Source organism: Diospyros lotus, chromosome 6 (genome assembly GCF_014633365.1).
Source record: "Diospyros lotus cultivar Yz01 chromosome 6, ASM1463336v1, whole genome shotgun sequence".
NCBI lineage: Eukaryota > Viridiplantae > Streptophyta > Magnoliopsida > Ericales > Ebenaceae > Diospyros > Diospyros lotus.
In genome coordinates, this window is record NC_068343.1 from 4,276,530 (window position 1) to 4,288,479 (window position 11,950).

An 11,950-nucleotide genomic window follows, 5' to 3' on the forward strand; every position below is an offset into this window, starting at 1 on the left:
ACATACTTTCCATTTCTTGAAAAATTCATTAAAAATTATTTTAACACTAATGAATATTAGCTATGAAAATACCGAGAGTTAGTTTTCTAAAATAAAAATATTTTCTAATATGTTCCCTTATAACCCATTAATCTTCCAGACTTAGAGAAATAATATTTTTTGGATCATTTTGATACAGAAAATAATATAATACTTAAGACACATCAAAAATACATTAGGGGTTTTAAATATACCAAAAATAGTTTTACTAAAATTATATTTTGTTAATCATCAAAACACATAATAGGTTGGTTGGAGCAAATTGGCTCAACACCTTTACTATTAGCTTATAGCCTTTACACATGATTAGCTACTTAATCTTTACAAACTTAGTTCAGTCATAACCAACTGTCTTTCAAGGATTAGGCATAATCTTTACAAGTTTTCACACCACGTGTGAAAGAATTTCTCAAGAGAAAAATATGATGAAATGGAGATTACAGATATTTTCTTAAACAAAAGAGAGATTGAAAATATTCAAGTTACAAGACTTCTTTCTTTAATTCTCACAAAAAAATAATATATATAAGCATGTGAGAAGCAAGAAGCTTTGGATAAATTTTTGAATGCTTGCTCAAGCCTTTTTTGATCGGTTCTTGTGTGTATTGAGAGTGTTGTCAACTTTTTCAACATTCTACACAGTTATTTATAGATTTCATGTATTCAATGTTAGCTTAAATGGCATTTAACAATTGGAATATTTTGATTCACATCTGTCACTTTTTATCCCTATGAGGATTAAACAACTAATAATAAATCAAAAAAGTATGCCCAAGATGTCTAGATAGCATTTAATGAATCAAAAAATTGAAACTGACAACATTTAATACGTCCAATGACTATATTTTTCAATTTCAGATAGAAAATACTCGAGTAACTTTTAAGTTTACATGACTAATATTGATTTTTACTTGATTGGATATCCTATGTAATTGATTGTATGATAGGCCTACTCAAGTAGGAGACTTTCATTACTCAATTATTTTTTAAGTCTCAAAAAGTTGCATTATTTACTCAATTAAAAAGCTAATTTTACTAGACTATTTTCAATCTTTACTCAAGTACAAATAATTGTTACTTGATTACTTTTAGGTCTAGAGACTTAGCCAAATTTTAGCCTATCTTTACTCGATTAAAAGAGATATCTACTAGAGTATAAAAAGATATTACTAAATTAACAAAAGATCTTTACTTGAGTGAAATGTTGCCCAAATTTTTAAAGTAGATGATACTCGATTATAATACATATCCAATCGAGTATAATCAACTATTACTAGTTACTAGATTACAAAAATACTTTATTTGATTAGCTTTAAGATGATAGAAAAATGTATAGCATACTCGGGTATAGGAAATAAGATAGCCGATTATATAACATCTTTACTCAATTATACTGATATGCATAATCGATTGTTTTGAGTGTTGAGAAATCTCTCTTGTAAACCAACACACAACCAAGAACTATGGCAATACCAACGATCCAAGAAATCCGAACAAATTGAATACACGAAAAATACAAACGCAACACCACACACACAAAGAAATAGAAAATGGACAAGGCAGCATGTACGTGTTCAAATTCGAAAGAATCCTACTCATGGCAGGGGTTTCGCCCCTAGTCAATCCACTAGAATATGTATGAACATATTTACATAGGATTTATAGAGATAAACAAGACAACAGAAACAATAACTCTCTCTCAATCTCACGGTCACTCAAGAACAATACATCAATCAGAATATAATGCTCACAATACACCAAACAATCTTACTCATTCAACCTTACCGAATGACGTGTCTCAGATCCAGTTCGATTGTCGCAATCTTCTTCATCGATCGACCGCTTTCATGCGTTCTGTTCTTCCAAGCCGTGTGCATTGAGTTCTTCTTCGTTCTAGCTAGATCTGTGTGTGTTTCGCGATTAGGGTTTCTCTGTTCGTGTATGTGCGCAAGAGAAAAGCCACCCTTAGATAGATTTCCCCAAATCTCATCCATATATATGCGGGCCAAGGGACACAGCTAGGATTAATGGGTTTTACAATAAGCTTGGGCTTGGGCATTGATTAGTGGTTAATTTTGTAAAAATTTTGTTATAATTATACCCTTCTTTCGATCTTAAATATGGTTTAAATTAGATATTAATATATATTTTATGGTTATATGTAAATTTAAATTGAAAGATGAATGAAATGAAGTTCTAAAGTAAATAATAATAATATATAAAATTATATATAATACATATATATCATTATATGCATGCATGTAATATATATATAATATAATCTAATATATATATGTGCCATGTGTAATACATATATATAATATATAATTTATTAATAACATTAAATTATTTTTATTTTTTTTAGGCATGAAGAATTCAAGCCCATGAAGACTTAAAGTCCATGAAGAATTCAAGTCCATGAAGAAATCAAAGCCATGGAGAAATCAAGTCCATGAAGAAATCAAACCCATGAAAAATTAAAGTCCATGAAGAATTCAAGCCCATGAAGAATTAAGCATCAATTTGAGCAACCCATGGAAAATATTATTTGGAGAAGGCCCAAGGATTATTTTTAATCCTAATGAAGATTAAAAACCAATTTATAGAAATCTATTTTTATTTTTTATGTGAGAGCTTTATTAGGTGTGTTTTTTAGCTAAAATCCATTTAACTATTAGGTGGATATTATAGCTAAAATCCATTTAACTTTATGAGTGCTTTATTAGGTATGTATTTTAGCTAAAATCCATTTAATATTAGGTGTGTATTATAGCTAAAATCCATTTAACTTTAAGTGTGTGAGTGCCCATTAGATATAATTATGTCTAATTGAATAATTGAAATTGTGTGGTTTGTATTGCATCTTGTGGCCTATAAATAGCTCACTTGATTGCATTTGTAAGTGTGATTATTATTCTTGAATCAAAGTTTAGTTGTTTTCTTATAATTCTCTCTTTGAGAATTGTTCTTGTTCTTTCCCCTTTTCTTTAGTATTCTCTCTTGTGATCTTACTTCCTTCCTTTCTTCTTTTAAATTCTTATGTCATTTATTATTACTTAATTATTCACCGCCTAAATGGCCGGTTAATTTGTGCGTTTAAATTTCCGCAATTTTCATTCTTGTCATTTAATTGTTCACCGCCTAAATGGACGGTTAGTTTCTTGCATTTAAATTCTTGCAATTTTAATTCTTGTATTTTAATTATCTACCGCCTAAATGGCCGGTTAGTTTCTTCTATTTTAATTCCTGTCATTTAAATTCTGTTATTTAAATTATGTCATTTAAATTGTTGTCAATTAATTTAATAGAGATGAGTAGCTAAATCTAATCTTGGGTTAAGGCAAGGACAGTGTCTAACGCCAATGATTCCCAAAGAAAGCTACGCTTTAAATGAGTAACATTGGTTTAAACTTCAATATGAGTGTGTTTTGATTATTGAAAAATCACTAGGTTTGGATTGGAGCGTAAGCCTAACTTAGAGCTTTCATGTCACGCATGAGAGTTACTAGAACTGGAAACGCTATCATACCCAAACCCGGATGATTAATTTAGTTGTTTTGTGTATTAATTGTAATTGAATTTATGGTAGTTTCTTAAATTAGAATCCTGCATATCATGTATGGGGATTGCTTAAACTAGAGCTATCATTATCTTTAATTGCATTTAATAACAAATCCTCATATCTGAAATTAAATTAATGTTGCTAATCTTTTATGCTAATATTTGGGAATCAACGGGTTGGCACTGAAATTGTCTTAACTCAAGTACTTTCCAATTTCATATTCTCACGTTTAGTATTTATTTCAACTTCTATCTTGCTTTATTTTCTAGTATTTGTTATCTAAAAAAATCATAAAAAATCATGTTATCAATCCATCTAAATGCGTGTGCGTGTGTGTGACATTCTTTTTTTTCTTTTGCCATAAATAAATCTCTCAGTGGATGACCTGGACTTATCCAGAAAGTATAAATTTAAATTTGAACTACAACTGCACTCGTACACTGACGAGTATAAACCTCTCGCCTAAATAAATAAATAAAATATAAAATTTTTATTGTGTTTTGTTTTGTGTTTTAATTGCAGGGTGAGAGTGCAGTCAGGCATGTTGGGCTGCAGACACCAATGGCCTAACCCAGCTTAATTATATACAACTCAAATAACAAATCCACATGCAAATGAAATTAAGGCCAAATGTAATGCAAATGAAATGGAAATCAAATGCAAATATTTATCAATATATTTTGAATCACAAATCCTAACATTGAGAAACAAACTAAGCAATACTCTATTATATTCAAGGTTTACTTAATTGATTTTTAGCAACAAGCTTTCACTTACATACTTGATTAGCATACTAAGCTTAATCGATTAGTTCTCACATGCTTGATGAAATACTCTATTATTTTGATTAAATATTCGATTATTGTCAACATATACTTGATTATTTTGAACATTACACTTGATTAAAAAAATCATCAAACTTAAGAATATTTCAAAAGGTTTTGGACATCATCAAAGAACCAAATTTACTAAAACATTATTTACGAAAAACTATTTTCTCATAAAATCAAAACACAAATTTCTCAACACGAAAGATATCACTGCCCTCATGTCATTGAGGAGTGGACATCCCAAAATAACTTTGTATGCTGATAAGGGTGTGTTAACAACCATGAAATTGTCCATCTTAGTAGTGCTCGGAGATTCCATTCTCAGAGTAATGGCGAGTTGTACTGCTTTAATCATGGGGACCGATTCCCCCATAAAGTTGAACAAGGGGGACTGTACCGACTTTCAGCAATCCTTAGAAATATTTATATTTTCAAAATAATTTCAATATAGTAGATTGACCGAGCTGTTACTGTAAGCACCCCTGCCCGGATATCCCAGCCGCCCGGACTATCCGAACGGGAGCACTTACGGAAGGGAAAAAATAATGAAACATGAGACAAAGACCACCTTGGCATGTATACACAAAAATAAGAACAGCGGAAGCTAAACTATATACACATGCATGCACTACGGGAACCCCGCTAGCACAGCGGTCACAAGATAAAAAAAATACAAACTCCTATACCGACACACACGAGACACGAGGTATGACCTGGCACAGTCAGAAATAAAAGAACAGACCCTACACAACCATCAGAGTTGACAGAGATTGACGGGACTGCCTGTACACCATACCGACTCGGCCGCTAGACGCTGATTCCCTTGCTCGGACCCACGCTGGCACTACCTGGAATGATGGAAAGCAAAGTGAGTCGAGAGACTCAGCAAGCATAAAGAAAAGAAAGGTTGTAGGCTGAGCATAACCAGAAAACTCTTTCCAAAATAAACCCCCAGGTACACACAAGTCATGAGACGTTACAATACATTAGTAAAGCATAACAAAAGCACATACTGGTCCTTGGGGCCCACACAAGACGCACGACACCCAAGTCCCATACCAACCTGCCGCTGCCCTGAAAGGCAACAAATATCTCCACAAACCTGCGCGCAATCTCGGGCCGGTACTCCCGTCGCCCGTCCCCGTCGGTACTCCCGACAACCGAGCCATAGGCTCCCTCGGAACGGTACTCCCGTCCGAGAACTAATAACTACCAGTAGCCATGCAATGCACATAAAAATACAATGGTGTAGTGAGCATCAACGTGATACAAGACACCCATACATCCAGGCATCAGGCCATGCTCCGCTCACATAGTAAACCACACGCCATGCATATACCGCGCTGGATGCAACCTAACCAAGCTAGAATGTCCGTGTCCAAGCATTCTCAATAGATGAATATCCCAACATGCATCCCGTACCCATGTGCATATCAAATCATGAACAGTAATATAATGTATATAATCATGCAGTAAATCATATACCGGCAGAGCTTGTCAGCAATGCGTGGCACCGGTCAACGGCCAGTGACTAGGGGTGTCCACCCGACGGTCCACATCAGGGCCGTACAATAGTCTACCCCAACGTCACCAACAATCGACCCCTGCCCTACTGCTCGATAACTCTAACTGAACCATAAATAAATCCGAGAAAAATTGTAAATAAACCTGATAAAATCATAAATAAACTCGCCCGTCTAGGAACCTAATTCTCAGGCTGGTTCGGCATCATTCCCAAAGGGAGTGGGGGCGGTACGAACCCCCCCTAAGCTCACAACAAACAAAACTCTAGAAGTCTCAGATTTAATTTAAATTAAAACAAATGAATAAGAATAAAAGATAAGGTTAGGAGCCGAATTAGAGTAAGGGAGAGGATAAAGTACAGGAAATCACGGGGTCTTTCACGGGAAGTAAAAAATAGGAAGAGAGGGTTAAGAGCTTGCCTTTACACGATCGTTCCTTGCTTTTCTTGCGCATCCGCTGCGAAGTAAAACGTTCGCTGGAAATAAATAAAATCGCGGCTTTAATTAAATAAATCTACCGTGTAATATAATTAATTTAGCCGTCTAAAATCCCACGTAAGCGCACCACAATTAAAATCTCAACGAGTCTCATATTTATTTTAAACTAAATCACGCTAATAAATTCCTCGAAGCCAACTTAATAAATTAAATTTAAATCAACGACTCAAAATTCCATAATTAATAAACGGATCGAAACAGACGAAGGGAGGGTATAAAATACGAGAAATCACAGGGTTTCTCACGGGAATTAAAGAACACGAGGAAAGGGTTAGGAACTTGCCTGAAACTAGCTGATTCCGACTTCTCTCAAGCTCCCGAGGCAAATTAAATCATTTCCTAGCAAATAACACAACCGAAACTCAAATTAATTAATTTTAATCGCGTAAAATTTATAATTTAAACATGACATGCTTCGACTAATTTTTACTCACGTACCTGATTACTTCTCATGCCGAAAAATCCCAAAATTTTTTTATTTTTTCTTTATTTTCTTCCTCTTCTTTTCTTCTTCTTTTTCTTCTTCTTCTTCCTTTCTCCGCGACCGCTGCTTCCCTCTTCTCCCCTGCGTCTTCTTCCTTGCCCGAACCAGCGGCCACCGTCGCCCTCCAGCGCCGCCCCCCACGGCCGTGCGCCGCCGCTGCTACCGCCTTGCGTCGCCGCCGCCACCGCCGCTGCGCCGCATCATCCATGGCCGCGGCTTCTTCTAGCCGCTGCTGCTCCTCGTCGGCCATGGCAACGGCTGCCATGGCCAACTGGCCTCCGAGCTCTCTCTCTCTCTCTTAGTTAAGCTCTCTCTCCATCTCCCTCTCTTACCCTATCTCTCACTCTCTGCTCACTCTCGAGCCCTCTCATTTTCTCTCTTCTGCTTCACAGCCAAAAGCTTCCATGAGAGGCTAAAATATCCTTTTTTTTTTTTGGCTTAGCACACGCGCACCGCCTCTCATTTCCATTAATTTAATTTAATTTAGTTTATTTTATTATTTTTATTTTCAAAATTTGAGGATATTACAGTTACTGTCCACCAATATTCTTCCCATCGGATGTTTAACGATTATCGTTGAAATGACCAAGAGGTTATCATGTGGCATTACGACCTCCCTTTGGTTGGTAGGTGTGAAGGTAATGGCTTTATCATTAGCCTGTACTAGCATCACTGAATTGACTTAGTAAGCTTTTCGTGCGTATGCTTTCCTAGAATATGAGATATGGTCAACCATAGTTTCTCCCATCGATATCATATAGATTGCATGATTGGTCGATTAGCCTTGGGAGTGAAATCCCAAATGATCTTGAGGCTGCATCCTATACTGGCTTTGGGGGTGAACCCTAGACAATCCATGGGGATGAAAGCCATGTTGACTGCTCGATCGTAAAACTCCCGATAGGCCTTGAGGGTGATTACTTGGCTCGTTTTGGAGAAGAGCCCCCATCTAACCTTAGGAAGGAGTCATCTGCTGCCCTTAGGAATAAGCTATCTACTGACCATGGAGGGAGCCGTCAACTAACCCTGGGGAGGAGCCATCTACTGATCCTAGTAAGGAGTCATCTATTCCTAAGAAAGAGCCATCAGTTGTGTAACACTTCTCTTCTCAAAGTGTTATTCTTTTCTCTAAAATGAGTGTATATATATATATATTTATATATATATATATTTGCACACATAGACTTTACTGGCATATCTAACTTAGCTAATCACATATTTCTAAGAAATGGATCGAAACCTAAATCTTGCACATTTAAAAGAGAACAAGCAGTATATTTATTTTCACCAGTAACATTAAACCGTAGAGTCATACAAACTATGCGAGTAAAGTATACATCAATATAATTTACATAAGGCTTAAAAATCGACATTTCCCTACTCATTCTTCGATAGTCCCCTTGTTTTTTGTCTGGCTCAAATGACTTGGAACTTGAGAATATTCTAGGGACATGATCCAATTAGATGGTGAATCATCTAAGTGAGGTTTTATAAAATTTCATGCATGATATTCCAAGTGCAATAGACATCATTCTCCTTTCATGCTAATTATCATTTTTGCGACTCTACTTCAAAGGGTGGAATGTGTTTCAAACATTCGTGATAGATTAACGATATCACTGTTCCATGCGATGTATGCAAAAATTTTAAGAATGTATATATACATCACAACACATCATATGAATGCATTTCTATATGTATGAGGCATCACATCACATGACAATATGTTAAACAAAGCATTTGCGTAATATTTTGAAAAATAACCCCCACCTTGATTTCAGCTTAACTAAACCCCGAGTGAAAAATAACCCCCACCTTAATAGAGGGATCCACCACTTCTTCGGCCAATTAATGGCCGATCCTTGGCCTTCAAGCCTTACCTTGGCCACTGGGAACCCTAGTTTACCCTACCAACCCTTGAAAATTGCTCCTTACCGACTAAATCACCCCATGTTTTTTCGGCGATGGGTTGGCTCTTTGACACACCTTATTCGGCCGATTTCTTAGCCATCTTCGACCATGCCTCATGTCCCCTATGCCTAGAGCCTCTAATGGCCTAGTGTTGAGCCTACTCTGGCCAGCTTTGGTAGGCTTTCAACCCCATCACCAGGCCTCATCGGCCATTGCAACGATCTGCTTTATATATATATATATATATATTGTACATTATGCATATAATATGGTATATTTAGTTACATAACATTTTGATTCTAAAGATTTAAGAAAAAACTGATTTGCCCACCCTGGGTCTGGAAATTAATTATTTTCTTCATGAAATTTCAGGGTATTACAAGTCAGCCCTAGGAAGAAGCCGTCAACTGACCTGTAATACCCGAGAATAATTTGAGGATAAAAATGATATTTGATAAAGGGCATAAATAGAATTTTGGAACAAAAAATAAGGCTATAGGGTACACTAACACAGCTTTGGACGACCAAATTAGTCAGAGGGAGTACCTCGGACCCTAGATAGCCAAGTAAAATGGTATAGTATCGACAAGGGATTTAAATTATGATTTTTAGTGATAAAAGAAATGAGATCGGGAACAGTTTTCTGTACAGCAAAAATGCAGCTGCCAGTTAGGTCATATTACCGAATTGTTATAGACGATATCCAAAAGTCAACAGAGAGTGTCAAGGACTAGTATTCAAGGTATATAATGACCCTTAAGTGGTTTTAGGTTGAATCGAGTGGATTTGAAGTCAAATCGATCAATCAGGCCTAAGTGAAATTTTCTAAATTTGCCCGAAAGAGGTCAAAACGGTAAATTTTTAGAAATTTCAAGGGAGAAATGAGAATTTATAATCTTGGGGGTCTTAGTGATGGTGCTAGAAAGATCAGTGACTTGAGGATAAGGGTCAAAATGCAAAAGAGAAATTCCAAAGGGCTAAACTGCAATTTTCAGAAAGTTGTACATGCATAGCCGATTTGGCCATAGATTTGGCCGAAAAATCCGACGATTTGGCAGCCTAGGTTTGTCAGAGCATGGCCTAGGGTAGTCTAGGAGGCGTGGGGATGAAGCTTTGGCCAGAAATTGGCCACATGGGGGTCGGATTTTGGCTATAAATAGCCAAGGGTTTCGGCCGAATTTGAATCATCAAATAGCTCAAGTTTGAGAGCGAATCGAGGGAAACCAATAAGGGGCTTTTGATTCTTGAGGGAAGAGGATCATTTCTGGAGATTTTGGGAATTTTGGGGGCGGTATAGATGTGTTTTTGCATTCGGCTATATGTATATCGTCAAATCGGGCTTTGTAGAGTGATCGATCGAGGGAGCTAATAAGGGGATTTTTGTCGCAAGGTTATGGGTAACTGATCTGGAAAGTTTTGTGTCAATTGGAGTTCGATTCGAAGGTCAATTTGGCTCGCTGGAAAACGCAAAATTTCGTCGGAGTCGGACTGTAAATCGTCAAATCGGGCTATTTTTTGTGACTTTTTTGGCCATGTGATGGTTCCATTGTGATCGACTTGAGAGAGCTTCAAGGTGGTGTCGTCGGATCAGCCATCAGTGCAGGTCGCTGGTCGCCGTCGCCGAAGAAAATGACCGGAGGTATTTTCTATAATTTTTAAATGCTGAAAATATAGAAAATTCAATAAAAATAGAATTAAAGAGATTAAAATTCTGAAAAAATATCCATAAATTCAAGAAAGATGAATAGTTTATTTTGATAAATTTTTATCTTGGAAATTTCTTGAGGAGATAATTATTTTGGATTTTTGAAAGGAAAGATAAATGAAAAATAAATAGGAGGGATTTTTATAAAATTCTGAGAAAATTCCAGAAGGATAAGGGATTTATTTTATAAGTTTTGGTGATTTTTCTTGGAGGAGATTAGAAGGAAATCAAGAAGAAATAAATTTTCTCAAGGAAAATCAATTATGGAAATTTGAGAAAATAGGAGAAAATCTGGAAAATTTCTAGAAAATTCCAGAGGCTTATAAATATTGTTTTATGAATTCTTATGGAGAAAAATTTGGAAAAATACTTGAATAGGTATTTATTTGGAATTATCGAGAGAAAAAATAGGAGAAAATTAGATAAAAATTATGAGAAAATTGAGAAAATAGATATTTATTTTCCTTTGAATGCATACGATGCCTAGGGTATCATTAAAGCTAGAGGTTGAACTAAAGAGTGCATGGCACGATAATCGAGGTCGATCGAGCTCGCTTTTCGAAGAATCTTGAATTTAGTCCAAGGTGAGTGGTTCTACCCGAAAAGACTTATAGTAGCATATGAATGGTTTATTGTGAGTGTTCATTCCTATGGCTCGGTTTATTGTGATGGTTTGTCCAAATGGTTATTTACACATGCATTGAATTTTGTACGATAAATTGCATACATTGGGACGTTGATTTTATGATTTTTCGGCATTGGCATGTTGTGTCATCCATGTGGGACGTGGGTTGTTAACTTGTGATGTAGCCCTCTAGTGACAGCACTCGGGATGCGTGCCTAGGGTTAATGCTATGAGACCCACTTGGGATGGGGCTGAGATGGACTTCATCCTACGGTACTCAAGTGGCGGGGCTGAGAGTGGACACTACCCTGGTTGTTGGCTCAAGTGGCGGGGCTAAGAGTGGACACCACCCCAGGTTCCTTTGAGTAATAGCATTAAGGCCGATGTGACGTTGATTCCGAGGATAGTGCTGATGTGGCACTCTTGGGGCTAGGATTGCGTTGGGTTTTGGAATGCTTTTGAGTTGGAGCATAAAGCCTAACAATGACAATGGGGTGATTCCTGGGTTCATGTGTCGAGGTTGTCCCTCTTAAGCAGGATTGTGTTTGCCAATGGGCCGATGGGGTCGTGTCGCCTTTAGAGAGATTGCATTTTCCCCGGTTAGGGTTAAGTGCCATGTGGGATTCTCTTAGGCTGGTGCATGTCGGGACTTGTCGATTTTATATATGATTTTTCATATATTCATGAAAATGTTTTTGAACTCTCACTTAAATGATTCAGCATCTAATTTGGACTATGTCCCTGGAATATTCAAACCTTCCAGGTGAATGCAG